Raw genomic sequence first — 12,500 nt, forward strand, 5'->3', positions numbered from 1 at the left:
AACTGACTTGGTTTTATATCATTGACTACACTGTATTTCTTCTCCTCTACCTACCCCTTATTTAACCTCTCCTTCTATTCCTCTCCCCCCCTCTTCTATCTGTGTCTATCTGACTTTCTCTAAAATGTTCTTTATGCTTCTCACTTTCCTCACTCGCTCAACAAATGTGACCTTTCTCCAAAATTTGTTTCTTTTATAATCTTTTATAATTTTCTCATTTAGTTTTTTTGTTTTTTGGTCTTTTGTTAAAATTTGTTTTCAGTTGGAAAGGAAGGCATCTATAGTAAATAAAATAAACAGGAAAAAAAAACATAAAATAACCCTCGATATATATATATATATATATATAAATAAAAAGAGTGGTGAAGAAGATGGTGGTAGTAGGGCGATTTGATAACTAAAACATTCCAGCACAAGCTGACAATAGAGTCGTTCTAGAACACAAGCAAAATGTGTGCAAAATTTGGAAATCATTTACTGGTGCAATACATATATAAAATATATATATAGAGAGAGAGGCTGGGGAGAAAACGAGACTGTAATATATGCATGTATGTGTGTGTGTGTGTGTGTGTGTGTGTGAGAGAGAGAGAGAGATAATAACTATAAATGAACTAATGTTTTCAAAATTCTTTAATCTGAGTTCAGGGCTGTCACTAATTTTTAAATAATCAACAACACAAAAGCCAGGGTATACAGCTGTAGATGCTTCACTTCTTTTATTGATATTATAATCAACTTTATACATACTGTATTTTTTCCTAATGTTTGTATAAACAAGGGGAAAAAGACATGTTTATATTATATATATATATATGGCTGTGTGTGTATGCTTATTTATGTTTAACAAGAAAAAGAATCTTTTTGAAAATCAGTCTGTTAATAATAACATTTTGGAGATTTCAAATATAAGTAAATTTGATAGTAATTGAATAACTACAGTAAAAAGTTTTTAAAAAAAATATTTCGCATGTAAAAATTGGATATTATTATTTTTTAAATAATGCTTCTGTCTGTCTGTCACTCCCTCTCAACTAGCTTGGTCTTCTTTTTCTCTTTTCATCTTGATAAATTTTGTTAATTCCATTTTAGTAGAATGCAATTCAAGAATGCATTTAATTATAAAGCATGCTGACAGAAAATTATTTCAGTAAGATGAGTATATCTAAATGTATATATGTGTGTGTATGTAAGTGTATATATGTGTGTGTGTGTGCATGTGTGTATTATGATTAATTTACTTACACTTCAATCTTTTTGTTTATTCATTGTTTAAAAAAAGAGAAGGAAATCAAAAGAGAAACTCGAACACGACTTATACATCAAAATTAAGTTGTACATAATCTTACATAATCTTAAGATTGGTACCAGTGGCGGTGACGCCTAAGTTCTTCATACAGTCATGTGCATTTAATAATTTATTTGCAGAATAAAAAAATGATGTTGTTTTCCAAACCTTATTTTAAGAACTATGTACTGGGTTGTTCGGAACTTCTTGCATTTGGTCACTAGAGTCTGGGATAATCTTTTGGGAAACTTTTCTTCAGTACAAATCATTAAAAAAAAAAAATGGATTTCAAACTTTCATTCATCCATTCAAGAGTTGAGTATGTATCTGAGCAACACCTCTTCATTACTCCTTCAATGTCACAAAGGACAATAGACTGGCTTACTGATTTCTTTCTCTGAGACACAAATAAATGAGGCTATTGTCATCAGATATATATATATATATATATATATATATATATACAGACATGTCTGTGTGATTAAGAAGTTTGCTTCTCAGCCAAGTGGCTTTGAGGTCAGTCCAACAGTGCAGTACCTTTGGCAAATGTCTTCTATTATAACCTTGGGTTAACAAACTAATAACTTGTGAGGAAATTTGGTAGATGGAAACTGAAAGAAGCCTGTTGTATGAAAGTGTATGCTTGTGTTTGTGTTTTGTGTCTGCTTATACTCTTTACTCTTTTACTTGTTTCAGTCATTTGACTGCGGCCATGCTGGAGCACCGCCTTTAGTCGAGAAAATCGACCCTAGGACTTATTCTTTGGAAGCCTAGTACTTATTCTATCGGTCTCTTTTTGCTGAACAGCTAAGTTACGGGGACATAAACACACCAGCATCAGTTGTCAAGTGATGGTGGGGGGACAAACACAGACACACAAACACACATGCATATATATATACATATATACGACGGGCTTCTTTCAGTTTCCGTCTACCAAATCTACTCACAAGGCTTTGATCGGCCTGAGGCTATAGTAGAAGACACTTTCCCAAGGTGCCATGCAGTGGGACTGAACCTGGAACCATGTAGTTGGTAAGCAAGCTACTTACCACACAGCCACTCCTGCGCCTATATCTTGGCCTTACACAATAGTTGTAAGCAAGTGTCGCTATCATACAACTGGTGTTGTGTTGTTTATTTCTAATCTGTGAAGACATGTTTGGCCATGGGAAAATGTATTGCCTATAAACAGGTGAGAGTTGCTAACAGGAAGGGCATCTGGCCATAGAAAATCTACAGCAATGAATCATCTCATTTTTACTCAGTGCAAAGCATAGAAAAGTGAACATTAAAACAAAGATGGTGCGGAGATGATGCTAATCACACACGCACACACACCCCCTATGTGTGCATGTGTGTGACTGATGATCCCACTGTTTGTGGTTGGGCTGCAACTAGTAATGTCTTTTGATATTTCCTGTCAGCAAATTGGTCATTAGCTTTGCACATCTAAATTCCTCTGCAATAAGAAACTCTTACTTCAAAAACATATAAGAGTTCTAACAAAAGGGGAAGTCTTAACTTCTTTCTGTCTAAGCAATGCTAGGGTAAAAAAAAAAAAACTAGTCATGCTAGTGCAAAAAAACTGTCAAACAAAATGACTAAACAAGCACAAACAAAAGCCAAATAACACCTAAAGCAGTAGGAATGTTTTTAAAGCAAATTTCAAATAAAGAGAGTTACAGCTGGCATAGGCAAGGTATTGGTCAAAGGATCAAAAGTTTCTTTCTTCCTAATGGTGTAGCACTGTGTCCAGGAACCAGTAGACATAGCTGTATGTAGGTATCACAGTGTTGTTTAATTTTAGGCCAGCTCTTATCAAGTAGACTATGATCAAGGATGTTCATATAGTTTCATTTTCAACCACAGTGTACATAGGACTACATTATCCAATGCAGCATTCTTCTTTTAAAATGATGAGGTGTGATTTGAAGGAGATTTAGCCGCTATTTCCAGTATGTTGAGAAACAGCAGAAAGCAGGCATAGGTAACCCTTTTCAAGAAGCAAGCCACATGAGACATGGTTCATCATCAGGTAGCTTGCACTACCAAAAAAAATTAAAGGAAATTTTTCATTAAGTATGCCATTCAGAGAATGTCCTACGGACAGCATGTGGCCAGTAGGCTGCAGGTTGGCCACGACTGGCATGGAAGTGAGCTTCTTGATCAATTGTTGCTGATAGTAGTTGTTCAGCCCTATTTCAGTATTAGCTGAACACACCAATAATCAAATGTATTCCATCCTATCTTCTTTTTTTTCAAGGCAAAGTGTATCTTGGACTACATCAACCAATGTACATTATTTTTATTATTTAAGAATCGAGATTCTATAAACCAAGGTGCCATACAAAAAGCATTGCTGTGGGTGCTGATGTCACATAAAAAGCACTGTTGCCATGTAAACAACACCCAGTACACTCTGTAGAGTGGTTGGCATAAGGAAGAGCATCCAGCCGTAGAAACCAAGCTAAAACTGACTATGGAATCCAGGGTGGCCCCCTGGCCTTGCCAGTTCCTGTTAAACTGTCCAACCCATGCCAGTTTGGAAAACAGACATTAAATATTGATGATGATGATGGTGATGAAGAAGAAGTTAAGATTTAATCTGAGGAAGATTTGCTAGCTATTTCTAGGAGGTCAATCAACCACTTAGAAGCTCATTTGTTGAGTCATATGACTGATAAAATTTTATGTAAGGGTAGGGTATATGAAATAGGAACATTTAATTTTATGAAAAAATATTTGTTTGGATAAATAGAAATTCCTGGGGAGAAAAAAGAGCAAGGAAACTCTATAGCATGATGGAAAGAGAAATGTATGAATCTTAAACTTGTTGACTACAAAATGGAGATATATTCTGTATTTCATAGAAAGAAAATCAATTAATTAAAAATAAATAAATAACAAATATCTCACTTTCTTACAAAACAAGGAAAATATATAAATATGTGTGTATGTGTGTGTGCATATTATATATATATATATATATATATATATATATATATATATTCATGTTTGTGTATGTGTATATATATGTGTGTATGTATGTACATACATATGTACATTCATACACACACACACACACGTTAAGTGAATTAATAAGTAAATAAATACATAAGCACGTAAATACATGAAAACAGAGAAAGGTTGAGAAAACATACAAGGAAAGAGAAGACAAGTGAAGAAAAGTGTCACCTAACACCAATCCCACAAACATCATCATAGACAGTTACTTGCCCTGCAAGAAATAGCAGTTGAATATCCACCATAACACACCCCACCAGTCTTAGGAATAGAAACAATACATTAAACAGTGTAGTCTTAGATGCTGATTAAAAGATAGAATGGTCAAGGCTGGAGTGATGCTTTTGATCATATGTGTGCACAATTAGGGTTGACTTGGGGTTAAATATCAATGAAAGCAACTTGAACGAAAGAGTAAGCAAAGATGGCAAACAAGCAGGCATGGGTGTGGGGTAAGAAGCTTATTTCCTAATCACATGGTTCCAGGTTCAGTCCTACTGTGTGGCACCTCTTATTCTATCGATCACTTCCGCTGAACTGCTATGTTATGGGGACATAAACAAACTGACACCAGTTGTCAAGTAACGGTAGGGGACAAACATATTCACAAGCACATAAATATATATATGCATGCCTGCCTGCCTGTCTGTCTATCTATCTATCTATCTTCTCTTCTCTTCTCAAGACAAAAGGCTCAAATAATTGAGCTGCTGCAGCCCTCCACCCATGTCTAACTTGTGCCAGTCTGCACAGTTCTGCAAAGCTTCCATCACCAGTTTCTTTGATGTTCTTACTAAATCTGGTTTTGGGTCTTCTTCTTGTTCTGACATATGCTGCACCTTTAAACAGGAACTTGTGAAGGTCTTGTCTTCTAAGTATATGGCCAGTGAAGGTCCATTTTCTTTTGATGGTAGACACACACAAGATGGACTACTTTCAGTTTCCATCTACCACATCCACTTACAAGGACTATAGTAGAAGACACTTGCCCAAGGTGCCATGTAGTGGGACCGAGCCTGGAACCATGTGGATGGGAAGCAAACTTATTACCACACAACTACCCCTGTTCCTATATTTATGTCTGCTTTTTTGTGCTGGCATGGGTTGGATGTTTTTTTTTTTGAGACAGCATTTTATTGCTAGATACATTTTAGTAAATTAATTGACCCCAACATCTGCCACCAGGTGAGGGTTGGTGACAGGAAGGGCATCCACCCATAGAAAACCTACTTCTACAAGTCCTACCTGACTCATGCAAGTATGGAAAAGTGGATGTTAAATGATTATATATATAACACACACTATATTTGCTCTGAGTAATACACTTCCTCATCACTCTTGCTTCTAGAAATGCAGTGAACCAGTGAAATATTGAATGGAAGGCAGTGTGTGTGTGTATGCGTGGGTGTTTGTGCCTATATGTATATAAAAAAAAAAACACAGTTATATCTAATACAGTTCTATATTTAAGAGATGAGGAATTATGTACATTATTTACATATGCCCACGGGAACATGGCGTAGTGGTTAAGAGCGCGGGCTACTAACCCCAAGATTCTGAGTTTGATTCCAGGCAGTGACCTGAACAATAACAATAATAATAATAATAATAATAATAATAATAATAATAATAATAATAACAATAACATCGAAAAATACCTTAGGAATGAGAACCCAGGTTTGAAATTTCCCCAAGACACCTGAAGAAGGCTGGAGGGTATATCAGCCGAAATGTTGTGTTAACAACAAACAAGATGAGGACAAATATCCATCGAATGTAAATAATGCAACTAATGTACAGTTATATCTACTTCTACAATATTTTTTCATATTAAGGATATTCACCACTTGGTACTGTTGTTGTCAGTATGTCAGGCAAAATGCTTAGCAGCATTATGTCTGTCCTTACATCCTGAGTTCAAATTCCGCCTGGGTCCACTCTGCCTTTCATCCTTTCAGGGTCACTAAAATAAAGTACCTGTTCAACACTGGGGTCAATGTGACTGAATTACCCCCACCCCCTGAAATGTATCTCCAGTTCAACTTATCACTAAACGTGTCCCACTCATGGTTATTCCTCTGAAACAAAATTAATCTTTTCTACTTTTCTCAGATAGTAAATTACAATTTGAAGAGATTTGGTTGCTATTTCTAACTGGGTGAACACCTGTGAAGAGGCTCTCTCATTTTCTCATAAAGACTATTGTTCAATGACCTGGATACTGACGTTTTTACTCTATATCTCCATACTAACATATAATGGGAGACAGTGTCAATGGCCAGGTAGTAAATGTGTTATTATACAATAATAATAAACTGAAATATAACAGCATATTGGGTACAACGCCTTTACTTACGACATTATTGTTTTAGCTCTGAACTAGCGACTTGCCAAACAACTGCATACCTGTGTGTGCATGTTTGGTGTCTGTTTTTGTGTCCCTGTTTGTACCCCACCACTACTTGACAAAAGAGACTGATAGAATAATTACCAGACTTAAAAAAAGTGGGTGTTGGGGGGGGGGGTCAATTCCTTTGACTAAAATTCTTCAAGGCAGTGCTTCAGTATGGCAACATTTTAACAACTGAAACAATTACAAAAGATGCAGACACACACACACATATGCACACACATGTATATATAAATATAATGAGTCTACCCCTCAAATTTGTCACCATCAACCTCTCCATCTCATGAATGTCAATGTCAAATTCATCATTATCAACCTTAATTTTGTTATCCTAAGTCTCCATTCATTGTCGTTTATCTCAATTTGGCCTTCGTCAACTTCAATGTCATCACTGTAGAATGCAACCATATTTTCTTTTACTTATTATTTTTTATGAATAAACATTGACAGTGCAAAATAAGCACATGCTTAGAACATCAAGGGAAGGAGGGGGCACCACAGAAATAGTAAATGGCTTACGGCACAAAAGAAATCACTGTAAACTTGCTAAAATAATATTCGGGATGCCTTTATCTCTAAGTATAGATGCAGATGTGTTACATAAGATTAATTTTGAGGATCTGATCAAAGACTTAGCAATTCAAATAAGTAGGAGGAAACTTTTCAAATATAAATGAAGTAGAAGTATACAAAAATACATTATTTTCCCTCTTACTGTTTTGTTTTGTTTTGAAAAATAAAAATTTATTTTATGGTTTGTTATTGTTTATATTTTGAATTACATAGTCTTTTATGGGGGCACCAAAATCTTTTAAGTGCTTAGAGCCTCGATGGGTTTTAATCCAGCCCTGCTGACATCACAGAATAGTAAAAGAATTAAAAAGTTTTGTAAAGGATAACAAATTTTGTATAATAAAAACCAATACAACTTACATAACCATAAATATACAAATATTTAGTACATTACCAGCAAAACTACATACTATATCGTTGGCACTCCGTTGCTTTCGATGTTGAGGGTTCCAGTTGATCCGATCAACGGAACAGCCTGCTCATGAAATTAACGTGCAAGTGGCTGAGCACTCCACAGACACGTGTACCCTTAACGTAGTTCTCGGGGATATTCAGCGTGACACAGTGTGACAAGGCTGACCCTTTGAATTACAGGTACAACAGAAACAGGAAGTAAGAGTGAGAGAAAGTTGTGGTGAAAGAGTACAGCAGGGTTCGCCACCATCTCCTGCCGGAGCCTCGTGGAGTTTTAGGTGTTTTCACTCAATAAACACTCACAACGCCCGGTCTGGGAATCGAAATCGTGATCCTATGACCGCGAGTCCACTGCCCTAACCACTGGGCCATTGCGCCTCCACATACTATATGACAAAGACAAAAATAAACACTATATGTGTTACCTTTTATTTATTATTCTCGTTTCTTAACTTTCTTGACGTATTCCTAAAATTCAGCACAAGTCAACTCAGTGTTGATCAATATATGTATTTCATCATTATCATTGTCATTATCATTTGATATCTGATTTCCATGCTGGCATGGATTGGATGGTTTGGTTAGAGTTGGCAAGCTGGAGAGCTGCACCTGGTTCCAGTTGTGCGTTTTGGTTTGGTTTCTACAGCTGGATGCCCTTCCTAATGCCCACCACTTTACAGAATATACTGGGTTTTTCTTTTTACACAGCACTGGCGCAGGTGTTTTTTATGTGACACTGGAACAGGTGCTTTTTATGCGACACTGGCACAGGTGCCTTTTACATGGCACAGGTACTTTTTACATGGCACTGGCACAGGTGCTTTTTATGTGGCACCAACACCGACAGGGTCACTGACTAACTTGCAAGACAAAAATCCATTCAGCTGGGAGGGGAGCATTAACCAAGATGGTTTAGGATATCAATTCTGCTGTGATGGACAGGTCTTCTTGAGTACAGCAAGGTGCCACATATCTTGATCCTTTGTCGTCTTCTTTGTAAGGCTAGGTGTAGGAGTGGCTGTGTGGTAAGTAGCTTGCTTACGAACTACATGGTTCCGGGTTCAGTCCCACTGCGTGGTACCTTGGGCAAGTGTCTTCTACTATAGCCTCAGGCCGACCAAAGCCTTGTGCGTGGATTTGGTAGACGGAAACTGAAAGAAGCCCATCATATATGTGTGTATATATATATATATATATATATATATATAATTATGTGTATTTCTTCTATCTTAATGAATAAAAATTCTTCTGATAGAATAAATGGGTTAATAGAAACCAATGTAGCAAAGAACACAAAATAACTGTGGTTTAGTTCCTGTTTTTAAGGCAGGAACTCCTTGAAATTTTGGGTATTTGAGTATATTTAAGAATTTAAGGATTGGAGAAAACGCATGTTATAAGTATGCAATTATAACATGCGTTTTCTCCAATCCTTAAATTCTGATATATATATATGTATGTGTGTGTATATGTTTGTGTGTCTGTGTTTGTCACCCCAACATCACTTGACAACCAATGCTGGTGTGATTACGTCCCCGTAACTTAGTGGTTCGGCAAAAGAGACCGATGGAATAAGTACTAGGCTTACAAAGAATAAGTCCTGGGGTCGATTTGCTCGACTAAAGGCGGTGCTCCAGCAAGGCCACAGTCAAACGACTGAAACAAGTAAAAGAGTAAAGAGTAAAAGAGAGTATTAATCAACACCAGGCTGACTTTGATTACTGGAAATGATTGGGCCGGATTTAAGAGAATTAAGAAATAAGTTGGCATTATGGCAAATGTGTTTGGTTGTATAGGTTTGTTGTATTGGTCAGTAATGACTGGTTTAGAAGAGAAAGAATGAACAGCAGCAAATAAAAGTAGAAAAAAGAGAAAAAACACGAGGAAAAGACGAAAATAAAGAAATGCTTAACTAAACATAAGAAAAAAAAAATGAAGAAAAATTGGAGAGAAGTCAAAAAGTAGATGTGATTTGAAAAGGATTACCATATTTCATATTCTATAATGATAAGCATGCTGAGATTGGCAGTCACTAATTATTGTGATTAATTTCCAAAATGCTTAATAATAATTTAATCTGATTAAGTGCAATATTTTCATTTGCTATTGGTAAGGTTTGTGCAATAAAGAACACTTGCCAGTAAAACCCATGTTTTACTGCTGATGATCGTGAAGAGATGGAAGACAAAAGATAGTTATATATGCATGTGTATAAAGCTGTGTGTCTTCCCAAACACACACACACATGTATGTATATATATGTACACACTTTAGCTGTGGGTTAAGGCTACCATTGGTTTCATGCTGATGGGAATCCCTTAACAATTATCAAGTCTATCACATGGAACATCAGTGTTTATCTCCACAAAATGGAGATGAGCACTGATGTTCCATGTGATTGCAATCATTCTTATTGTTCAATATGAATGTATCATCATCATCATCATGATCATTTAACATCCGTTGTCCATGCTGACATGGGTTGGATGGTTTGACCAAAGCTGATAAGCTGAGGGGCTGTACCAGACTCCAGCCTGATTTGGCATAGTTTCTATGGTTGGATGCCCTTCCTAATGCCAACCACCATGAGAGTGTAATGGGTGCTTTTGAGTGCCACCAGCATGGGTGCCAGTTGTGTGACACCTGTATCTGCCATGGCTACAATTTCACTTGGTTTGATAAGTCTTGTTGTCAAGCACAGCTTATTGCCAAAGATCTTGGTCATTTGTGGTTGCCTCCATGAGGCCCAATGCTTGGAAGATGCTTTTTATGTGCCACCAGCACAGGTGCTACTTATGTGACACCTGCATCAGCTACATATATTTATATATTTGTCCACTCACGTGTGTGTGTGTGTGTGTGTGTAAACCACATAAAAAGTACCCAATATATTCTATAAAATGGTTGGCATTAGATAGACATCCAGCTGTTGAAATCAAAGCAAAATAGTCTATGGAACCTTGTATGGTCCCTGGCCTTGCCAGCTACTATCATGCTGTCCAGCATGGATAACAGACATTAAATGATAATGATGATGCTAAAGATGCTGGTTACGGCCAGTCAGAAAGTTACCTTTGGTTTCCCATTTGTTATTGCTCTTAGCGATATTGGTGAGTTGTCCAACCTGCTGGCTGGAGACACATGACAAGTGACCAATTATGTATTTATATACTCTTTTACTCTTTTACTTGTTTCAGTCATTTGACTGTGGCCATGCTGGAGCACCGCCTTTAGTCGAACAAATCGACCCTAGGACTTATTCTTTGTAAGCCTAGTACTTATTCTATCAGTCTCTTTTGCTGAACCGCTAAGTTACGGGGATGTAAACACACCAGCATCGGTTGTCATGCGATGGTGGGGGGACAAACACAGACACACATACATACATATATATATATATTATATATATAAGACGGGCTTCTTTCAGTTTCCGTCTACCAAACCCACACACAAGGCTTTGGTCGGCCTGAGGTTATAGTAGAAGACACTTGCCCAAGGTGCCACGCAGTGGGACTGAACCTGGAACCATGTGGTTGGTAAGCAAGCTACTTACCACGGTGCAGACATGGATGAGGTGTATGTATAAGAAGTTTACTTTGCAAGTAATTTGGTACATGGGAACTGTAGAAATCCCATTGTGTATGTGCTTATCACTGCAAGTCATATGATGTTTAAATTCTTTGTTGACATTATGACTAATTTCTCTGCATTTTGAAAAACCTGTAGAATAGAAAATCCTATACTTGAAAAACGGGTAAGTGCTGGTGATAGGAAGAGCACCAAGTTATAAAATCCTGTCTCAAATAAGTCACCATCCAGCCCATGCTAACATGAAAAATGTCCAACACAAGCTAGCATAGAAAAACAAACATAATAGGAATGAAGAAAATATATGAAGGAGCATGACCTACTAATTAGGGTGCTGGGCTCACGATCATAGTGCTCAATTCTTGGAATAATGATTTATCCTTAATAACGGTGCTTTATTACATGTTTCATGAGTCTACTCAGCTGAGATAAGTACAAGCCTACAGAAAGTTGTAGAAAATCTGCCTCAACAAATTCCATGAAAGCATAGAAAAGGGATGTTAAAGTGATGATGATGATTCATGTGTATATGTATGTCTCAGGTTTCCATACAACTTACTCACAACAAGGAATTGGTTACAGCAGTAGACACTTGTCTAAGGTGTCATGCAGTGAGATGTAATTTGAAACCATATGCACACAATCATGCTTCTGTATGTATGTATGTGTGTGTGTGTGTGCGTGTGATGCATGTGTATCTGTATAAGGCATTAGTACTAGTAAATGTCTTACAATATATATATCCCAATGTGGCACCTTGGGAAAGTGTAGCCTTGAGCCAACCAAAGCCTTATGAATGGATTTGGTAAATGGAAACTGAAAGAAGTTTGTTGTATATACGTATACATATATCTATGTGTGTGTGTATTCGTGTTTGTGTTTGCCCCTCCACCACTGTTTGACAGCCAGTCCCCATAACCTTGCAGTTCAGCAAAAAAGCCCAATAAAATAAGTACCTGGTTTTAAAAATAAGTACTGGGGTTGATACATTTGACTGAAAACTCAAGGCGGTGCACCAGCATGGTTACAGTTGAATGACTGAAACAAATAAAAGATATATACTTATATATATATATTTCTCACAGCTGTACTGTGAAAAATCAGTAAGTGGTTACAGATATACATTTGTTTTTCTCAGCTGTGCTGTGAAAAATTAACAAAGGCGCAGGAGTGGCTGTGTGGTAAGTAGCTTGCTTACTA

At 36.9% G+C, this 12,500-nt stretch overlaps 1 protein-coding gene across 3 annotated transcripts in view; it reads right to left on the bottom strand.

The window, feature by feature from the left end:
- The window catches only part of LOC106879211 (hepatocyte growth factor receptor), a 171,071-nt gene that overhangs the window by 113,651 nt on the left and 44,920 nt on the right, over nt 1–12,500 (bottom strand). The window contains exon 2 of one of the 3 annotated variants that reach the window (XM_052965648.1): nt 12,257–12,338. The exons of the other annotated variants lie outside the window; for them this stretch is intronic. The gene's annotated coding sequence lies outside the window, so the exon portion shown is untranslated. The remainder of the gene's footprint in view (nt 1–12,256; nt 12,339–12,500) is intronic. 3 annotated transcript variants of the gene reach the window in all.

The sequence above is a fragment of the Octopus bimaculoides genome, chromosome 2, assembly GCF_001194135.2.
Source record: "Octopus bimaculoides isolate UCB-OBI-ISO-001 chromosome 2, ASM119413v2, whole genome shotgun sequence".
Taxonomy (NCBI): domain Eukaryota; kingdom Metazoa; phylum Mollusca; class Cephalopoda; order Octopoda; family Octopodidae; genus Octopus; species Octopus bimaculoides.